Source organism: Peromyscus leucopus, chromosome 1 (assembly GCF_004664715.2).
Source record: "Peromyscus leucopus breed LL Stock chromosome 1, UCI_PerLeu_2.1, whole genome shotgun sequence".
Taxonomy (NCBI): domain Eukaryota; kingdom Metazoa; phylum Chordata; class Mammalia; order Rodentia; family Cricetidae; genus Peromyscus; species Peromyscus leucopus.
Window position 1 is genome coordinate 190813559 of NC_051063.1, and position 21062 is coordinate 190834620.

Consider the following 21062-nt stretch of genomic DNA (forward strand, 5'->3'; position numbering starts at 1 on the left):
TGTCCTCCCTTCTCCCACCCAAGCCTCCCCGCCCCAATTCACCCCCTATTCCCACCTCCTCCATGGCAAGATCTCCCCTGGGGAGTCAGCCCAGCCTGGCAGATTCAGTTGAGGCAGGTCCAGTCCTTTCATCCCTACACTAAGGCTGAGCAAAGAGTTTCAGCCTAGACCCTAGGTTCCAAAAAGCCAGTTCATGCACCAAGGACAGGTCCAGGTTCCACTGTCTGGGGGCCTCCTAAACAGTTCAATCTAATCAACTGTCTCACTTATCCAGAAGGCCTGGTCCAGTTCCATGGCGGCTCGTCAGCTGTTGGTTCACAGTTCATGTGTTTCTACTAGTTTGGCTATTTGTCCCTGTGCTTTTTCAAATCATAGTCTCAATATCTCTTGCTCATATAATCCCTCCTTTCTCACACACATGGACTCCTGGCTCCACCTGGGGCTTGGCCATGGATCTCTGCATCTGCTTCCATCAGTCACTGGATAAGAGTTCTATCATGACAGTGTGTTCGGCCACCCAATCTCAGAATAGGTCAGCTCAGGTACTCTCTTTACATTGCCAGTAGTCTATAGTTGAGGTATCTTGTGGGTTTCTGGGGACCTCTCTAGCACTCTGCTTCTTCCTATTCCCATGGGGTCATCATTTATCATGGTAGACAAAGCTTCTGGCATTGCTGGGTGTGATGGTTATTCTTGGTTGTCAACTTGACTACATCTGGAATGAACTAGAATCCAGAAATTGAGTGAATACCTGAGAGACATTATTTTTGCTGATTTTTAAGTGACTGTGTCCTGGCCAGCAGGATCTTCAGCAGAGACCCTAGAAGGGGGATTGGCGAATGAAGGGACAAGAGACACAAAGAATTGACAGCAAGACAGTATTCTGATCAAGCTGCAAAATTTTATTTTTCTCAGGTGGGATTTATAGTAAGCAGACCAGGAAACTTTCTTTTGGAAAAGATCAGGGGACTGTGGAGTTGCCAAGCAACCCAACCAAGCAAACTAACCACAAAACATTGTTACTAGTGGTCACTGTAGCAGAAAGATAAGGAAATGTTAAGTTATTTTCTAATAACTCAGGACTTGTCCAGGCATGTCAAAAGTTTCTGGTTAGTGGCTCAATACTGGACAACAGAAACTTAACTCAGGCAGGCAATATGGCATGGCTCTTGAAATTGTCCTCGGCATGACTGAATCCACTTCTAGTATGGAACTTTGAGTTAGGTAGTTATTTGTTAAGGACTATGATGATTTACTAAAATGGTAATTGTTGTTGTCCTCCATGATTCTTGTCTTCACCTGCACCAGTAGTGTAGCCAGATTTTCATTACCTGTCATTGTTCTCTTTTGTGAAGCCATCATAAGTTTAATGAGAGAGGTGTGGGTTATTGTTGTATGATACTTTGTGTTCAGACAAATATATCTTGCTGAGAGATCAGAGTGTAGAGCTAGCCACAAGTTAACTATAGAGGCCTGGTCTTTGGCAGGAGGAAGCAGGAAGATCTGGAGTTCAAGGACACCTTGGGCTACACGAGATTGAATCAGTCTAAAAGAGAAACAGAACTGGGTGGTGGTGGTTCACACCTTTAATCCCAGCACTAGGGAGGTAGAGACCAGAATATAAGACAGGTGGAGACAGGATCTTGGCCCATTCTGTCTTAGAAAATATAGAGACAGGTTCCCTCCACCATTTGGTTTGAGATTTCATAGAGGTAAGAATTCTCTGGTGGTTGGCTGCTCTTCTCTGATAGTTCAGTTTTCTCTCTCAATATCTGACTATGGGTTTTTTTAAATAATGCTAATTGGGATTGCAATTCAGGTTACCACCAAGGTATGCTGGCCACTACTACTTTCTTAGGGCTATTGTTCCAGATGACAGTTGATGTGGTTCTTAGGCATCATAGGACTTTTGTTTGGCTCACTACTTTGGAAGCTTGCATGGTTCTTCTGGAACCATGAAAGCTATTGCTCATGGAGCAATTTACATTATTTTGAGACACCATCTCTGTGTATTTCCACTTTTCTAGAATTACTATGTAGATATCACTGGTCTTGAACTCAGAGTTCCCCAGCCCAAGCCTCCTGAGTGCTGGATTAACTTGCATGACCTTCCTGAACTATATATAATTTTTGTTGTTGTTGTTTTGAGACAGGATTTTTCTGTGTAGTTTGGTGCATGTCCTGGATCTCACTCTGTAGACCATGCTGGCCTTGAACTCACAGAGATCAGCCTGGCTCTGCCTCCTGAGTGCTGGGATTAAAAGTGAGAGCCAGCCTGGCAGTGGTGGCGCAAGCAAGCCTTTAATCCCAGCACTCGGGAGGCAGAGGCAGGCGGATCTCTGTGAGTTCGAGGCCAGCCTGGGCTACCAAGTGAGTTCCAGGAAAAGGTACAAAGCTACACAGAGAAACCCTGTCTCGAAAAACCAAAAAAAAAAAAAGTGAGAGCCACCACCCGGCTAACTTTTTGTTATTATTATTGCTTGTTATTTGCTATGTAGCCTTTGCTGACCTAAACTCACTGGTCTTGAAATCACAGAGATCTGTCTATCTCTGCCTCCTGAGTGCTGAGATTAAAGCTGTTTGCTACTACCACCTGTCCTGTTACCATGTCTTGACAATTATACAAGGTAACTGCACAGCCTACATAATAGAAATGAGTGATCAACTGGATCTCTTCTTACCTGACATTATAGACTTTTGTTATACTTTAATCCCAGCACAAGGGAGGCAGAGGCAAGCAAATCTCTGTAAGTTCAAAGATAGCCAGATATTCAGAATTTGAAGACAGTCAGGACTACAACATAAAACCCTGTTTCAAAACAAAAGAAAATAAAACAACCAAAAACAAACAAACAAAATCTTCTTGATACAAAAAAGGAGATTCCCCCTGGCTCTTAGTTTTAAACTGATATTAAACCAGATAATGTGCAGGGTGTGGTGGCACACTCCCTTAATCCAAGCATGCGGTGTAGAGGTAGGTCAATCTCAGTGAGTTCCAGATCATCCTTTTCTATAAAGGGAATTCCAGGACAGCCATGGCTGTTACTCAGACAAACAAGGTCTCAAAAAACCAAAACCAAAACAAAACAAAAAACCACATAATTATACAATGAAAAAGAATTTGCAAACTGATATGGTCATTTAAAATAAATTTCTGAAAGGGTACAGTGGTGCACACCATTAAGCCCAACACATCCAAGGTACAGGTAGGTAGATCTCTGGAATTTTAGTCCAGCCTGATCTACAAAGCAAGTTCCAGGAAAGTCAATGTTACACAGAGAAACCCTGATTCAAAAACTAAGAATTTTTTCTATTAATAACTATTTCACACTCACATATATATGTGTACACACACACACACACACACACATACACATACACACACTGTGCCTGTTTGAGCATGCACACATCTCTGCCATCCTGGCCCACAATTCCAACGAATCTCTCTAGAGTGTTCATGTCTATTAATTTCCCTTGGGATCCCCAGAGATTAACCAGGGAAATCTGTGAGACTGTGGGTTTGGAGCTATGTGTTGGAATCTGGTTGGCTCGGCAGAGGACTACAGCTAAAGACAGTGATTCTTCTTCTAAATTCCATATATAGCCAACATCTGAGAAGTAAAGGGTGGGCCCTGTGAGCTTTTCCCTCTCCTAGTCTAATTGTGGTTTAGTGTGAGGTCCATGCAGGTCAGTACAGCTGCTGTTAGTAATTGATTACAACAACTGTATGGAGTCTAGAGCATGGTATGTCTAAGCCCTTCCTTCTTTCCCTTCTTTTTTTTTTTTTTTACTTCTTTTAAATTTTATTTTTTTATTTATTCATTAAGAAACTTTTTATTCATTTTACATATCAATCAATGATCCCCCTCTTCCCTCTTCCTGCCTTTCCAGCCTCCCTCTCCGAACCCATCAGCCATTCTCTCCTAAAAGAAGGTATGGCCTCTCATGGGGAGGTACATAAGGAGAGGCAAGTCCAAGCCCCTCCCCTGCCTCTAGGCTGTGTGAGGTGTCCCATCATAGGCTATGAAAAAAATGGACAAAATAGTTATCCACAGAACAATCCACCCTAAAAAAAAAAAAAAAAAAAAAAAAAAAAAGAATATAACTTCTCTTTCCCTTCTTATTCCCTTTCCTCCACCGCTTCTTCATTGTTTCTAGAACCAACTGACATTTTTAGGCCAGGAACCACATACCTTACTTACTTTCTATTTCTGGCACAGCAAGAGTCTCTGCACCTACCTGGGGTGGGTGGGTTTAGTGTGTGTGTGTGTGTGTGTGTGTGTGTGTGTGTGTGTGTGTGTGTGTGTTGGGGGAGAGTCTAAACAGCTTATCCTGAGTCACAGGAGACAAACTGGTTCCTGAGTTAGTAAAATGACAAGACCACCATCTAGTGGTGAGAGTGGTACAGTGCTAGGTTTATTTAACTTCTGGATTTGTTTAATTGAGTAGTCTCCATATCGACTTCCAGAATGGCTAGATTTTTGGTCATGGCATTATCATTCACTTAGATTTCTTTTATATTGTTTCTGGGTTAGATTATTGTAGCTTTCATGTGGTGATGTGCTGTGTATCCTAATAAAATTTGCCTGAAGATGAGAGGACAGAACAAGCTATTAGATCAGACATAGAGGTCACATAGTGGTGGCACATACCTTACTCCTAGGAGCCTGTAGTCACTGAGTTCAAAACCACCCGGTAATACATTAGATTGACTCAGCATAGGACAGAAAACAGAGCCAGGCAATGGTGGCACACACCTTTAATCCCAGTACTGGAAAGCACACAAGCCTTTAATCCCAGGAAGTAAAGGCTGGGCAGACAAAGGTATATAAGGCTTGAGGAGACAGGAGCTAAAGGCATTTGGGCTGAGACCTTTTTTAGCTGAGGAAGCTCATTCAGCTTGAGGCCTCTTGGCTGAGCTATTTCAGGCTGAGGAGTTGGTGAGGTAAGAGGTGGTGGCTGCCGGGCGTTGGTGGCGCACGCCTTTAATCCCAGCACTCGGGAGGCAGAGGCAGGCGGATCTCTGTGAGTTCGAGGCCAGCCTGGGCTACCAAGTGAGCTCCAGGAAAGGCGCAAAGCTACACAGAGAAACCCTGTCTCAAAAAACAGAAAAAAAAAAAAAAAAAAAAAAAAAAAGAGGTGGTGGCTGTGACTTGCTCTGCTCCTCTGATCTTTCAGCCTTTAACCCAATATTTTGTTTCAGGTTTTTTATTATAAAACCATTTTAAGAATCTTACAATATTTTTCTCTTCCTTCTGTGTGAGAATTGGTGATTTGTTGTCTTTCCCATGGATGATTACTTCCAAGTTCTCCTGTATTTATGTAGTCACCACATAGAATTAGTATTTCCTGTATTTACATGGATAATTCTTTTGATACCCTTGTATAAATTTTGCCACTAATTATTGTCAGCAAAGCTGCTTTAGTGAAATCAATTAATTATGTTATCTCAAGACTATCTTGAAATGTACTTATGTCTCCATCAGTTTTAAGATAAATTTTTTCTTGATGCAACAATAGGGTTGACAGTGATTTTCTCTTCAAGCTTGAAATATCATTCCACTCTCTTCTGTATTTGGGATCATTGTCTGGACACCTGGACATAGTTCATTGCTTGGGTTTTTTCCTGTGGTTTGACATTGTTTTCTAACAGCTTTCTGTGGTTGCAGTTTGTGTAAGCTCTTAAAAATAAAGCTTGCCTGAAGATCAAGGGCAAACAAAGTCAGCCACTAGGTAATCATAGAGTCCAGGCAGTGGTGGGACACACCTTTAATCCCAGTACTCTGGATGCAGAGGCAGAGGCAGACAGATCTCTGCAAATTCAAGGTCACCCTGGGCTACACAAGACTGATCCAGTTTAAAAGAGAAACAGAGCTAGGCAGTGGTGGCACACTCCTTTAATCCCAGCATTTGGCATCTCATGTCTTTGCTCCCAGTGCTGGGGAAGCACACATGCCTTTAGTCCAGCACTAGGGAGGTTGGGATAGGAAGTGGTGTTGCTGGGCAGAGAAAGAAATATAAGGTGAAAGGAGACAGGAGCTCAGCACTCTTTCAGTTGGAAAATCTCAGAGATTTAAGAACTAGTAGCTGGCTGCTCTGCTTTTCTGAGCTTTCAGTCCGTCCCCCCGTCCCCCCCGATATCTGACTCTGGGTTTTTTTTTTTTTTTTTTGGTTTTTCGAGACAGGGTTTCTCTTGTGTAGCTTTGCGCCTTTCCTGGGACTCACTTGGTAGCCCAGGCTGGCCTCGAACTCACAGAGATCCACCTGGCTCTGCCTCCCGAGTGCTGGGATTAAAGGCGTGCGCCACCACCGCCCGGCGACTCTGGGTTTTTATTAATAAGAACAACAACTAGAATTTGTGCTACAGCTTTCAGTATTAATTTTTTCTCTTCTTTTTGACCCCTAATATGAAAGGTCAGCAAGTCATCTATTCCTTGTTCCTGAAAGAGAAACTCAAAGAAAAGAAACAGAAAGAAATGGCTGATTTTCCAGTGTGTATTTTCCAGGTCAGTGGTCATGCCTACTTTTCTAGAAATGTTGTATGTTCAGATATTGCAAACCTTTAATTTTCTGCTGTTGACAATAATTTAAATTTTATTATGACAATTGTTGCAAATCAACAACACACACACACACACACACACACACACACACACACACACACACACACACTGAAATTACCTGGACTCAAACATTGTACAAATACTTTACAAATACTGCAATTTTATGTAGTTAGAGTAGTCATTGGGAACATAAGCTCTGGAGTCTTTGGAATCTTCCAAATGGAGCTTTACATTTCTGTTATTGGATATATTTTTATCAACTTATCCATTCTATACACCAGAAACACCTGAATTGCACTAGTGTTGTGTCATGATTCAGGATTTGAAATTCTGGAAATTGTTGATGTTTTTTTAATTCAGCTGTCCATTCTTCTTGGCTATGTGTTTATGTGGCTTCATCTCAACATCCCCTTCTTCTCCACATCCCTCTATTAAATGCCAGTCTACTATTGAGAGGCATGAGCTTAATTACTCTTCAGGAATAACTGTTTCAGCTGCTGTCCCATTGCACATCAGAAGCCATCGGCCCACTGCCTGTTCAGCTGCCTTTGAAGAAAAGGGCACTGTACCTTTTCCGGATTGTGAAGGCCACTTCATGGATGGGGCCATATTGTCCTGGCCTCAGAAAATGCCTTTTGATAAAGCCATAACAACACTTGTTTTGGCAAGAATCAGTAGTCCTTTGTTTCATGTTCTGTCTGTCCTGTTTGTCAGCAGTTGATTCGAGGATACTTTGTTGTCCAGTGGCTAACTTTTGCCACAATGAGGGTTAACTCCAATTGCAGTTTCTTCAATGCCCATATTTTCTCTGAAGTAGATTGGTACTGCCAGGAGCCAACATGTCTCATAGTCATGACAAAAAAGAAAAATTTTCTAAGTTATTAAAACATTTTAAATGCCATATTCTGTAGATCTCTGAAGGGGTTGAAGATAACCTGACTATCTAAAATATATCTACTCAGTCTTGAAAACATACCTAATATGACTACAAGTTCTATTGTAATGTCTAACTACTAACTTTCATTTCTTTATATCCTAATAGTTGGTAATAACAACATTCAAGGATCAGAAAATTGCATGACATTGTTAAATGAACAGTATAAGTACAATTAGAGATATACATATAGCATTTTCTAACAATATCAATTTCAATATACATAATTTGTATACAAAATTAAACAATCCAATACAATGTATTTACATTTGTCTTTTCTTTTCTTTCTTTTTTTTAAATAAGAACCTTAAATCTAATCTCCTTTGCTTAGCCCTTTTCCTAACCCTTGACAACAACTTGTAAACAACCCCCCTAATCAATGAAAATTATCACACACCCAAAAGCCATTAAAAGACAAAAAAAAAAAAAACCCACCCGCCCAACACCACCTGTTTGGGAATGTGGGCGTCGTATTACTGAAATTGCCTTCCTGCTGGGTATGGGTGAAGGTATCCTTATCCTGAAAAGAAAAATCTTAGGTTAATTGTCAAATTCTAGGAAAGGTAACTATATCCTTCATTATCCAGGCTGTGTATAATGCCAAAGTTCATGGTTTATCTCAAATCCTTATTTAAGTAGTTTTTGAGACTGAATCATCTCAACTAGCCCTCTCAAAATTGTTCTGAGCACTTTGTAGTTCAAAGCTGATCTGTAGATGATGTTTGTCAGCTTAGTGATGTTATTATTGTCCATGTGGAATTGTTGTTGTTGTGGGGCCCCATCTTCTTCCTGGAGACTTCAGTTGATGTTAGGCCTGGCCGTAATTTCCTGCAGAAAACTGATAAGAGACTCGAACACAAAGACATATATATACAGCTAATTGAAGCCTTTTTTCTTTTGAGAATTAGTTAGTACTCTATATGACCATTCATATCTTAACAAAGTTTAAAATGTGTGTGTGTGTATATATATATATATATATATATATATATATATATTAATCTTGTAAATTTTGATAAGAAATTCATACTTTAAGAAAAGTTTAAAGAATCAGAATAGAATCAAAGAGTTGAGATTAGGAATAGAATAGTCCCTTAATTAATTTGGCTTTTCTCTTGTCCCATAGCAGAAGATGGCTCTTTTCTTCTGGCATGATACAGGAAGTTTGCATTTTCCTTTTATCAACATGCTTGATTTTAAAGAAGGAGAGAGCCATTCTCCAACTCCAAAGTCAGCTTTAAATTTTAATTGAACTGGGACTATTAGAAGACCAATAGTGTTAGATCTTTACAGAAGAGCAGAAACAAACTTTTAGGAAGACATAAAATTTTTTTAGATGATACACCCATACGCCATTTCACTCTGTTTCCTGTGATAAATGATTTGTCCCATTTCTCCCATTGTCTCATTTGTCCAGTGTTCTTCAGATTCCTTAACCTTCATTCTCCTAAAAGACAAAAACAAAAAACTTTCCCCAAGAGTTTTGGGGATGTTCCTTTTTGGCAAGTTATTATCTGATTAACTGAAAAGGCATGTGTTACTGGTACAAGTTAGTTTAAATTGGATGTTCATGCTGGTTGATGAACTATCACCTCCTCTAATTAAGAGGTTTCTCTTGTTCAAATCGAACCTTTATCAATTTTGATGGTACCACAGCTTATGTTCTCCTGGAGAAACAAAAGCAAAACCTCGTCCCCTACCTAATACATACCCTGGTTTCCCACCAACAGTGGAGGAGTGTTCCCTTTGCTCCACATCCTCTCCAAAATTGACTGTCATTGGTGTTTTTGATTGTAGCCATTCTGACAGGTGTAAGGTGGTATATCAAAGTCATTTTGATTTGCATTTCTCTGATTATTAAGGATGTTGAGCATTTCTTTAAATGACTTTCAGCCATTTGTGATTCTTGTTTTGTGAATTCTCTGTTTAGCTCTTTAGCCCATTTTTAATTGGACTGTTCAGTACTTTGATGTCTAGTTTCTTGAGTTCTTTATGTACTGTGGAGATAAATCCTCTGTCAGATGTGGGGTTGGTGAAGATCTTTTCCCATTCTGTTGGCTGTCTTTTTGTCTTATTGACTGTGTCTTTTGCCCTGTAAAAGCTTCTCAATTTCGAGAAGTCCCATTTATTAATTGTTGTGCTCAGGGTCTGTGGTGTTGGTGTTTTATTTAGGAAATGGTCTCTGGTGCCAATGCTTTCAAGAGTGCTTCCTACTTTCTTTTCTATTAAGTTTAGTGTAACTGGATTTATGTTCAGGTCTTTGATCCACTTGGACTTGAGTTTTGGGCATGGTGACAGATATGGATCTATTTGTAATCTTTTACATATTGAGATCCAGTTATGCCAGTACCATTTGTTGACGATACTTTCTTTTTTCCATTGCATAGTTTTGGCTCCTTTGTCAAAAACCAGGTGTTCATATATGCATGGATTAATGTCAGCGTCTTCAATTCAATTCCATTGGTCCATATGTCGGTTTTTATACCAGTTCCAAGCTGTTTTTATTACTATAGCTCTATAGTAGAGTTTGAGGTCAGGGATGGTGATGCCTCCAAAGGTTGCTTTATCATATAGGATTCTTTGAGCTATCCTGGGTCTTTTGTTTTTCCATATGAAGTTGAGTATTTTTCTTTCCAAGCCTGTGAAGAATTGTGTTGGGATTTTGATGGGGATTGCATTGAATCTGTAAATTGCTTTTGGTAAGATTGCCATTACTATGTTAGTCCTACCTATCCATGAGCATGGGAGATCCTTCCACTTTCTGATATCTTCTTAAATTTCTTTCTTTAGAGATTTAAAGTTCTTATCAAAAAGGTCCTTCACTTGTTTAGTTAGTGTTATCCCAAGGTATTTTATATTATTTGTGGCTATTGTAAAGGGTGATGTTTCTCTGACTTCTTTCTCAGCTCTTTTATCATTTGTGTATAGGAGGGCTACTGATTTTTTTGAGTTGATCTTGTATCCTGCCACTTTACTGAAGGAGTTTATCAGCTGTAGGAGTTCCCTGGTAGAGTTTTTGGGGTCACTTATGTATACTATCATATCATCTGCAAATAGTGAAAGTTTGGCTTCTTCCTTGCCAATTTGTATCCCTTTGATCTCCTCTTGTTGTCTTATTGCTCTAGCAAGAACTTCTAGTACTATATTGAATAAATATGGGGAGAGTGGACAGCCTTGTCTTGTTCCTGAATTTAGTGGTATCGCTTTCAGTTTCTCTCTATTTAATTTGATGTTTGCTGTTGGCTTGCTATAAATTGCTTTTATTATGTTTAGAAATGTTCCTTGTATTCCTGATCTTTCTAAGACCTTTATCATGAAGGGTACGACAATTTCTGCTGGGTCTATTCCCAGTCTCAATTTTCCTTTCCAAATCAAGTCAGAGATTTTTTTCCTCATAAGTTTTTGATTTTTTATTTGGTAAAAATATCCATTCCAATATAATATCTTCCCTCTGCATTAATATTCCTGTTGGAGAATGCCTAGAAAGTAAAATAACCAAAATGCAATCCAGCTTTGGATCAGTACGATCTACGTGTCCTTCATGTACTTTCTTTTCTACCAAGGCCAATTCTTTCTCAACTTCAGGTGATAATTCTCTTGAACTATTTAAGTCCTTGTTACCTTCTAAGGTTTTGAACAAATTATTTAGTTCATTATTTTTTACCCCAACAATAGTTCGTAGATGAGAAATATCTCCAAATAATCTTTGAAAGTCATTAAGAGTCTGTAGTCTATCTCTCCTAATTTGCACCTTTTGCTTTAAGCAAGTAGCAACAGCTGCGTGTCAGTCAGACCTGGGCCTGAGGTAGGGAACCGGGCCACCCTGGCCAGAAACCAGACTTGCTGCCAAGCCAAGCCAAGCAGTTTTTAATGGATTCTTGTCACGTTGGGTGCCAAATGTATATGTAAACAACCATCTTATTAAATAAGAAACACAGAACCAATGCAAAGAAGAAAGCCAAGAGGTCAGAGCTAAGAGCTAAAACCTTACCCTTCCTCCTGTGGTGGTCCTACCTCTCCGAACCAGAGCTACTTCCTGTGTTAAAGTCTTTATATAGAGTTTCTGTTCTGCCATCTCATTGGTTGTAAACACACCCACATGACCACCTCATCATGGCCTGTCTGTATAGACCTCCAGGTTTTCTATGGTTGGTATTGAGATTAAAGGCATGTGTATCCAATACTGGCTGTATCCCTGAACACACAGAGACTTACCTAGCTCTGTCTACCAAGTGCTGGGATTACAAGCCCGTATGCCACCACTGCCCTGCTTTCCTATGCCTTGCTAATAGCTCTGACCCCCAGGCAACTTTATTTATTAACATACAAATAACATTTTAATACAAATAAAATATCACCATAAAGTTTCTCTGAGTAACAGCCCTGGCTGCCCTGAAATTGGCTCTGTAGACCAGGCTCAAACTCACAGAGATCTGCCTGCCTCTGCCTTCCAGTGCTGGGGTTAAAGGTGTGAGCCACCACCATCTGGCAAAAATGATGTTCTTGAGTTAGGATTTCTAATGTAGTGAAGAGAGACGAAGACCATGGCACCTCTTATAAAGGAAAACATTTAGTTGATGTGGCATATAGCTGGAGTTTTCTCCAGTCCCGCCTGGGGCCCACAGCCGCTCAAACCCAAATAAACATACAGACGCTTATATTAATTAAAACTGTTTGGCCTAATGGCTCAGGCTTCTTGCTAGCTAGATCTTACACTTAAATTAACCCATAATTCTTATTTATGTTTAGCCACGTGGCTTGGTACCTTTTCCCAGTTCTGCCTTCACATCTTGCTTCCTCTGTGTCTGGCTGGGACTCCTGACTCAGCCTTCCTCTTCCCAGAATTCTCCTCTCTGTTGTCCCTTCTATACTTCCTGCCTGATTACTGGTCAATCAGCATCTTATTTATTAACCAATCAGAGTAACACATTCACAGCATAGAGTGATATCCATAGCAGTGGCAGCTTACAGTTTCTGAGGTTCAGTCCATTATCATCATGGCACCATGCAGGCAGACAAACTGGAGTAGTAACTGAGGTCCTACTTCTGCAAGCAACAGGAGGTCAACTGAAAGTCACACTGAGTGAAGCTTAAACAAAGGAGATCTCCAATCTCACCCCCACAGTGACACACTTCCTCCAACAAGGTCATACCTACTCCAACAAAGCCACACTTCCTCATAGTGCCACTCCCAATAGGGGCTAATTACATTCAAACTACCACAGCAGTCTACTTGTATTTCTCTTTGTTGTTTAATATCATGGTAGTGATGATGTATCTATGTGTTTCTTGACTCCTGCCATCTGTCTCAGGAGAACTGCTGCTAACATGTCTCACTTGGTTAGGACGCTCAGTTGTAACTTCCCAAACTTGAGAAATCAGTGTTTTGGGTTTTTTGTTTTTGGTTTGTTTTTCCAGACAAGGATTCTCTGTGAGGCCCTGGGAATCCTAGAAGTAGTACTGTAAGCCAGATTGGCCTCATACTCATAGAAATAGCATTCCTCTACTTCCCAAGTGCTGGGATTAAAGGCATGTACCACCACACCCATACTGAGATTACTATTTTTTATTTCTCTTTTGCTTTTTGCCCCAAACAAGATCCCACTGTGAAGCCCTTTCTCTTGGAGACTCATTAGGTAGCATTATGCAGACTGCATCAGGGATAATGTCTTGAGGGCATTGACTGACTAATGTGTATAAGCCATTTTATAAGCCATTGCTTTCCTCTAGTCAGTTCCTGTGAGAGTGAGGCTCTACTCCCTGAACTTGCAAAGTTTTAAAGCAGAGATTTGGGGAATGGGCTCTGACCACTAGGTTTGCATTTATTCTTGACTCATGACTCAGACAGCATATGTCACCACTGTGCAGTTTGTCAGAAATAAAGGAAGAACCATAAACACTGCTAACCTAAAATCTGTTAGACAGCACAGTACTAAAAAGAAACACAGTGAAAACTTCAAAATTCAGAGACAAAAAGCTCAAATGTTCTCCTGAACTGTTCTTCTAAGCTCTATTACAAGTGAAAACAATGAAAAGTGATGGTATTTTTCATGCAGTATAAACAAGTATCCTGTAACAAATATCCTTCAATTTGTATAACTCTTCAGAAATGAAGTATTCTTCAAAACTTCAAAACTGGTTTTTTTTTTTTTTTTTTTTTTTGGTTTTTCGAGACAGGGTTTCTCTGTGTAGCTTTGCGCCTTTCCTGGAACTCGCTTTGGAGACCAGGCTGGCCTCGAACTCACAGAGATCCGCCTGCCTCTGCCTCCCGAGTGCTGGGATTAAAGGCGTGTGCCACCACCGCCCGGCTAAAACTGTTATTTTTCTAAGTTGGCATATTTCTAATTTATTAGGAAAATTTTAGATTATATCAAATGTGGTTGATGTGGATTTTTCTATTTGCTTGCCAGTGGCTCAAAAATGGTTATAAAGGTATTTCCATAACTACCTGTTCTTATATCTTAATGTTAAAATTGACAGTATGCAGTGTTATACTGTTAATATAATATAATATAATGAGTGTTACACTCATTAATAATGCAGAAAAAAGGGAAAATTCTTTGCCTATGAACTCAACCATGCACTCTATCTTTCATATCTACCACTTTACTGTTTAATGGACTGACATTGAACCTAGAGTTTAAACATACAAACTGAGCATGTTAGAACACAATCATGTAAGGCCAAAGAATGCACAGAATTGATTGAGTGGCATTATATTTTGCCATGATCTACAATTAAAGCTGCAATTGAAGCCCATTTCTTCATCAGGAATTTTCCTCCTGAGACACATACACTGTGATCTTGTCGAACATAAAAACCCCACCCATAACAGATGGATAACTTTGTCCAGACATGAATGTGTGCTGTTTTGTGTATATTGTTTGTTAGCATATTGTGTCATCCTGTTTTCACACCTATAGAATGTGACCATATTAAAACTATCTGTTTGAGCAATTGCCTTCATTATCTACATCCCTAATTTCCTTAACTCTACTTATATCTAGAAAAGCATTCTGTCTGATAGCATGTGGTCAAACAACTTTTTGTTTCAGGGTCTGTTGACATTCTGGGATGTAGCTGTGGACTTCTCCCAAGAGGAGTGGGAATGCCTGGACTCTGCTCAGAGGGCTTTGTGCATTGATGTGATGTTGGAGAATTACAGCAACTTCGTCTTTGTGGGTGAGAAACTTTTACTTCTAGAATTCCTAACTAATCCTATGTAGTGGCATTATACATTGTAAACTCTCTGTTAAGCTGTCTTAGAGCAGGAGACTAGGAAAAGTTTTGTAGTAGAAAAGAACGTTTCATGGTATTTGATTTTCCATGTTAGAGGTGTCATGCACCCCTCTTTTTGGTTCTACAATGCATTCAGAAACCTAAGATTGTATAGTATTTATACCAATATCTTAAAGTTCCATGTCCATAGTTGTATTTGAGATGGTTTTAATTGTGAGGAAAGAGTCAAGATGTGCAAACTTAAAATTCTCCCTAAATATTCTGAAGATTCTGACAGTAAATAGCTATAGGAAATCATTCCTAGATTTCTCTACTCAGTGTTCTCTTCATGTACTGAGCATGATATTGTGTTAGACATCTGTATTATTTCTAAAAATTCTAGCATGGGTCATGGGCTACCATAGAGAACATGTAGATTATTGTATGCAAGGTAGGCCTGGTTGCATGTCCAGAGCAAATGAGGTTTCCCAGGAATGTGAAGAGGAGAGAGAAGAGGATAGGCTAGGGAATGAGCAAGACAAAAGTGATGGCTTCAAGAGAAAGTCTATGCAAGAGATGAGAATGTTTTTGAGGTACTCAATTCCACATGAAAGGATTCCTGATCACTTAACTCAGTGCAGTATCCTGGTCCCAGGACACTCCTACATGTTGTAATTATTAGAACAGGTGCCTATTACACCTGAATTATGGTGACAATGCTAGTAAAAATGCAATTTTATTTTACTTTGCTGACATCAGATTAGAATAATTTTATAAATTATAAGCCTAATGTGGATCCATTAAGTAGGATTTTTCTTTAATTGCCTTCCATGCTGTCTGACTTTATATTCCACCTTAATTTTCTTTGCAGTGAAGAATACACAGACACCATTCTGGAAAATATTCTCAGGAGTTGGTGTACAAACTAGACTTGAGAATAACTATATATGGAAAAGTAAACACAATGGTGTTTGGCTCTCAGACTATGGATGGTAGAAATAAGCAGTAGATGCCCATGACAACCCTGCCTTAAATGATTTAGAGCCTTTTGCGTCTGGAAAAGTATTTGGTTTGCCTACATTACTTTTGTAGAATCTAATGTGTTTAAACATAGGGACATGTATTCTAAATATAATCAGTCAAAGTTAATTATGGATTCCTCATATCCATGATACATCTTGTGCCATTAGACATTTTTAATAAGGATTTGATATCTATTATTAATCACATACCCTTGAACTATCATGCTGCTATTAGAATATATTTGATAACAGTGAAAGAAAAATGTTTAAGTAGTTTCTGGTTGACTTATTTTAGGAGAGAATTTAGAGAGACGGTCATTTATCAAATGTTTAGTCTTAGAACAAGGCCTATTAATATGAGCTTACTCATTTTTCAGAGAACTATTTCAAATGTGATCCTGTCCATCAACATGTGAAGACTGAAAGTGAGTCATGTCAGGGTAATGAGCTTGGCAAAGTGCTTCATGACCCCTCCACATGTGCACTTTATAGAACAAGTGAAACTGCAGAAAAGTCTAATAACTATAGATGCAGTAACCACAGGGATGCCTCTATTGACTCATCAATCTCAGAAAGATATGAAAGTGTAAACACTGGAGAAGAACCTTGCAAATCTAAAGACTGTGAGAAATGTTTAAATTTGTGTTCCAATATTACTCAGGATCAGAGACTCTACACTGCAAAGAAAGAGCACAGGCAGGGAGAATATGATGACAATTTTGGCTCTGCACACAGTCTTCTGAAACAACCAGGCTATATTGGAGAGAAACCACACCAATGTGGGAAATGCAGGAAATGCTTCAATAATGCCTCAAGCCTCACTGTACATCAGAGAATTCATACAAGGGAGAAGCGTTACAAATGTAAAGAATGTGACAAATCCTTTACTATGAAGTCAAATCTTACAAACCATCAGCGAATTCATACTGGAGAGAAGCCTTACAAATGTAAGGAATGTGACAAATCCTTTAATGTGAAGTCAACTCTTACAAAGCATCAGAGAATTCATACAGGAGAGAAACCCTATAAGTGCAATGCTTGTGACAAATCCTTTTCCCGTTCCTCAAATCTTAAAAAACATCAAAGACTTCATACTGGGGAGAAACCTTACAAATGTAGGGAATGTGACAAATGCTTTACCCAGGACTCACATCTTAGAACACATCAGAGGGTTCATACTGGAGAAAGACCTTACAAATGTAAGGAATGTGACAAATGCTTCTCTCGGTGCTCAATTCTTAAAACACATCAAAGACTTCATACTGTGAAGAAAGCTTACAAATGTAGGGAATGTGACCAATCTTTTACCTTGGACTCTTATCTTAGACGGCATCAGATAATTCATACTGGAGAGAGACCTTATAGATGTAAGGAATGTGACAAATCCTTTTCCTGTTGCTCAAATCTTAAAAGACATCAGAGAGTTCACACAAGAGAGAAAGATTAGAAATGTATAGAATGTGAAAAGTCCTTTACCCTGTACTCAGATCTTAGAACACATCAGAGAGTTCATACTGGAGAGAGACTTACAGATGTAAGGAATGTGACAAGTCAATTTCTATAAGGTCAGCTCTTAAAGAACATCAGATAACATTTCGAAGAGAAACTTTACAAATATAGGGAATGTGACAAGTCTTTTACTGCATGCTCATATCTTACACAACATCAGAAAGTTCATACTGCAGGGAAAACTTACAAATGCAAAGACTGTGACACATCCTTTAATTGGATTTAAGGTCTTAGAAAACATCAGAATCTTCATACTGGACAGAAACTTTACAAATGTCTATAATGTGACAAATCTTTTATCTACATGTCAAATCTTAGAACACACCAGAGAGTTCATACTGCAGAGAGACCCTAAAGATATAAGGAATGTGACAAGTCTTTTACTAGCTGCTCATATCATACTGGAAATTCATACTGGAGAGGAGCTTCACAAATTCAAAGATTGTGGCATATCCTATATCTACCTTTCAAATCTTAGAAGGCATCAGAGAGTTCCTACTGGACAGAAAAATACCATTGTAAATCATGACATAGCATTTATACAATATTGTCAACTTACAAATCCTGAGTATGCATAATAGAAAAATAAAGATAAGAAACTTGAGAGCCCACCAGCACCTTACTGCACTAAGAGAGCCTTTGTCCAGTGACTGATGGATGCAGATGCAGAGATCCATGGCCAGGCACCAGGCTGAGCTTCAGAAATCCAATCAATGAGAGAGAGGAGGGATTCTGCAGGCGGGAGACTAGTGGAAGCCCATGAACTGTAGAGTAGTGGTTGTGGAACCCCCATGGGACTGGACTAGGCCCTCTGGATATGGAAGACTGATGTTTCCCTTGAACTGTTTGGGGACACCCAGGCCAGGAGATCAGGACCCATCCCTGGTGCATGGGCAGGCTTTTGGGAATCCAGTGCCTGTGGTATGATGCCATGCTCAGCTTTGGTGCAGTGAGGAGGGGCTTGGACCTGCCTAGGCTTAGTGTGCCAGGCTCTGCTGACTCCCCATGGGAGACCTTTATTTGGGGGATATGGGGATGTGAGGTGGCTTGGGAGAGAGGGTGGGGGGAGTGGGAGGAGGGAGGAGGTGGGATCTATGGGTGGTATGTGGAGTGAGTAGAAAATTTCTTGGGTTTTTTTTGTTTTTTTGTTTTTTGTTTTTTGTTTTTCAAGACAGGGTTTATCTGTGTAGTTTTGCGCCTTTCCTGGAACTCGCTTGGTAGTCCAGGCTGGCCTCGAACGCACAGAGATCCGCCTGCCTCTGCCTCCCAAGTGCTTGGATTAAAGGCGTGCGCCACCACCGCCCGGCGTGAAAATTTCTTAATAAAGAAAAATGAAGAAAGAAACTTGTGAAAGTCTTCAATGAAGTTTTAAATCTTATAAAATATCACATAGTTTGCATTAAAAGAAAATTCTGCTATATTAACTATTTGAATTATTCTTTTGTGTATGGGTGATTTTTCTGGAATATTTTCTGTGTACTACATGTTTATCTGATGCATGCAGAAGAGGGCATCAGATTCCCTGAGTCTGTAGTTAAAATAGTTGTGAGCTGTAGTGTGTGTTGAGAATTGAACCCTGGTCCTCAAGAAGAGCAAAGAGTGCTCTTATCTTCTACCATCTCTCCAGCCCTAGGGAAGAACTGTAATGAAGCCATTTAGCTCATTCAACATCCAAGAATGGATAATAGTGCCATACAAGTTGGTGCATGCTTTCAATCCCAGAATTTAGGAAGCAGGGGCAAGAAGATCTCTGTGAGTCTAACAGCATCCTGATCTACACAGTGAGTTTCAGGACTGCCAGGACGACATAACCCCTGTCTCAATAATGATGATGATGATAATGATAATGATAATAATAATAATAATAATAATAATAATAATAATAAACAACTATATATCACACACATATGCACCAAATGTTTGGTGTCTTTAGCAACACCATGTCCTTAGGGTGGTCAAGCAAAAACACTGGCAATTTTGAGGTGCCTCTGGGAACTCCCTGACCAGTAAGTCCTAGGCAGATAACCATTATGTGGTACAGAGAGTTCCATTTTATACACCTGTGACTGGGACCAGCATTATTGAACCATGTGGAATACCTGTTTAATGTTTTAAAGTTATATTTCCTATTAACTTGCAAGACAGTGGAATTTCATGAGGCTTCTTCATACAGTCATACTGTTGGTTAACCCACCCACTCCTTCTCCTTTCTTTCTGCCCATCCCCAGTTGAAGATCCAGCACACATTATTCAATGACCCATAGTTTTTGTTTTTGTTTTTTTTTAAAGAATTATTTATTATGTATACAGTGTTCTGCCTGCATGTATGCCTGCAGGCCAGAAGAGGGCACCAGATCTCATTACAGATGGTTGTGAGCCACCATATGGTTGCTGGGAATTGAACTCAGGACCTCTGGAAGAGCAGCCAGTGCTCCTAACCGCTGAGCCATCTCTCCAGCCCCGACCCATAGTTTTTAACACTTGTGTTCACTATCCTTGCTTATTTTATTTTTTACATGGTTTGCAAAATGATAGGTTCCCATGTAGCTTCTCATGGACATCTCATTTGGGTGGACCTTACAGCAGTCCCCTTTCTTCTCCATCTATGCTGCACATATTTGAAATATTCTTCCCACTCTCTAATTTCATATTACCTATATTATACTATTTATCCCACTAAAGGTATATTTCTGGATTACTGACATTTACTTGAACACAAAAAGCAACAAGCTAGTTTGCAGCTAGGGCCCACATTTTCATTTACCCATGTGTCAATTGATGAACATCTAAGTTGATTCTATGTCCTAGATGTTGTTAACAAAGCAACAATGAGCATGATGGGCAAGTTCTTATTGGTAAGATGACAAGTCCTTTGGAGTTCATGCCCAGGAGTGTTTACTGAGTACTAATTTTCTCATTAAACAATTTCATCTTGTAGGATGCTCCTTAAAACACAGGTTATTGAAAGAGATGGAAAGCAATGGAATGCTCCAAGGCAAAATTTTTCAACCTTCTTAATGTTGTGATCCTTTGATAATGTTCTTCATGTTGTAGTGTCCCCAAATGTAAAATTATTCTTTTTCTACTTTATAACTCCAATTTTGTGACTGTTATGAATCAAAATGTAAATATCTGATATGCAGGATATCTGATATGTGATCCAAAAGGGGTCATGATGAAAGAGGGAAGATGAAATATTTCATCCTGCAGAGAATCTCCAGAAGCTCAGAAATAGACATCTTAATGTCTCCAAGAAGTCACAGAAACTGGCAAGATTTGCTAGTGCCCTACTGCTTCAAGCATATATAATAAATATAATATAATATAATATAATATAATATAATATAATATAATATAATATCACATCACATCACAACACAACACAACACAACACAACACAACACAACACAACATAACATAACATAACATAACATAACATAACATAATATAATATAATATAATATAATATAATATAATATAATATAATATAAAAGGACTACTGACACTCAGATGAGCTGAACTGCACAAAAGATGCTAAGGCCAGCCATGAAGCAGACACAGTCAAGCTACCTGGACCAGATAAGACAAGACAAGACAAGCTGCTTGGAGGAAATAGTGAGTGATTTGAAAGACACTTCCAACCCCCTCCCTGTGCTGCCTGCAAGGTGTGCAGTGATCCCCAGGTTCCCGTTTCCTTAGCCATCACCCTCACAGGGTATCACAGATAATATGCTTCTATAAATAAGCTCTCACCCACATTCTTCTAAGTCACCCCAATTAAATTTACTGGTCCACTTAGCTTTAGAGATTACTCAG

The 21062-nt window shown here is 39.4% G+C and overlaps 2 pseudogenes; both read left to right on the plus strand.

Annotated features, from left to right (window-relative positions):
- Positions 1 to 21062, plus strand: part of LOC114686605 — a 290182-nt pseudogene that overhangs the window by 92956 nt on the left and 176164 nt on the right.
- The window catches only part of LOC114687667, a 38859-nt pseudogene continuing 24234 nt past the window's right edge, over positions 6438 to 21062 (plus strand).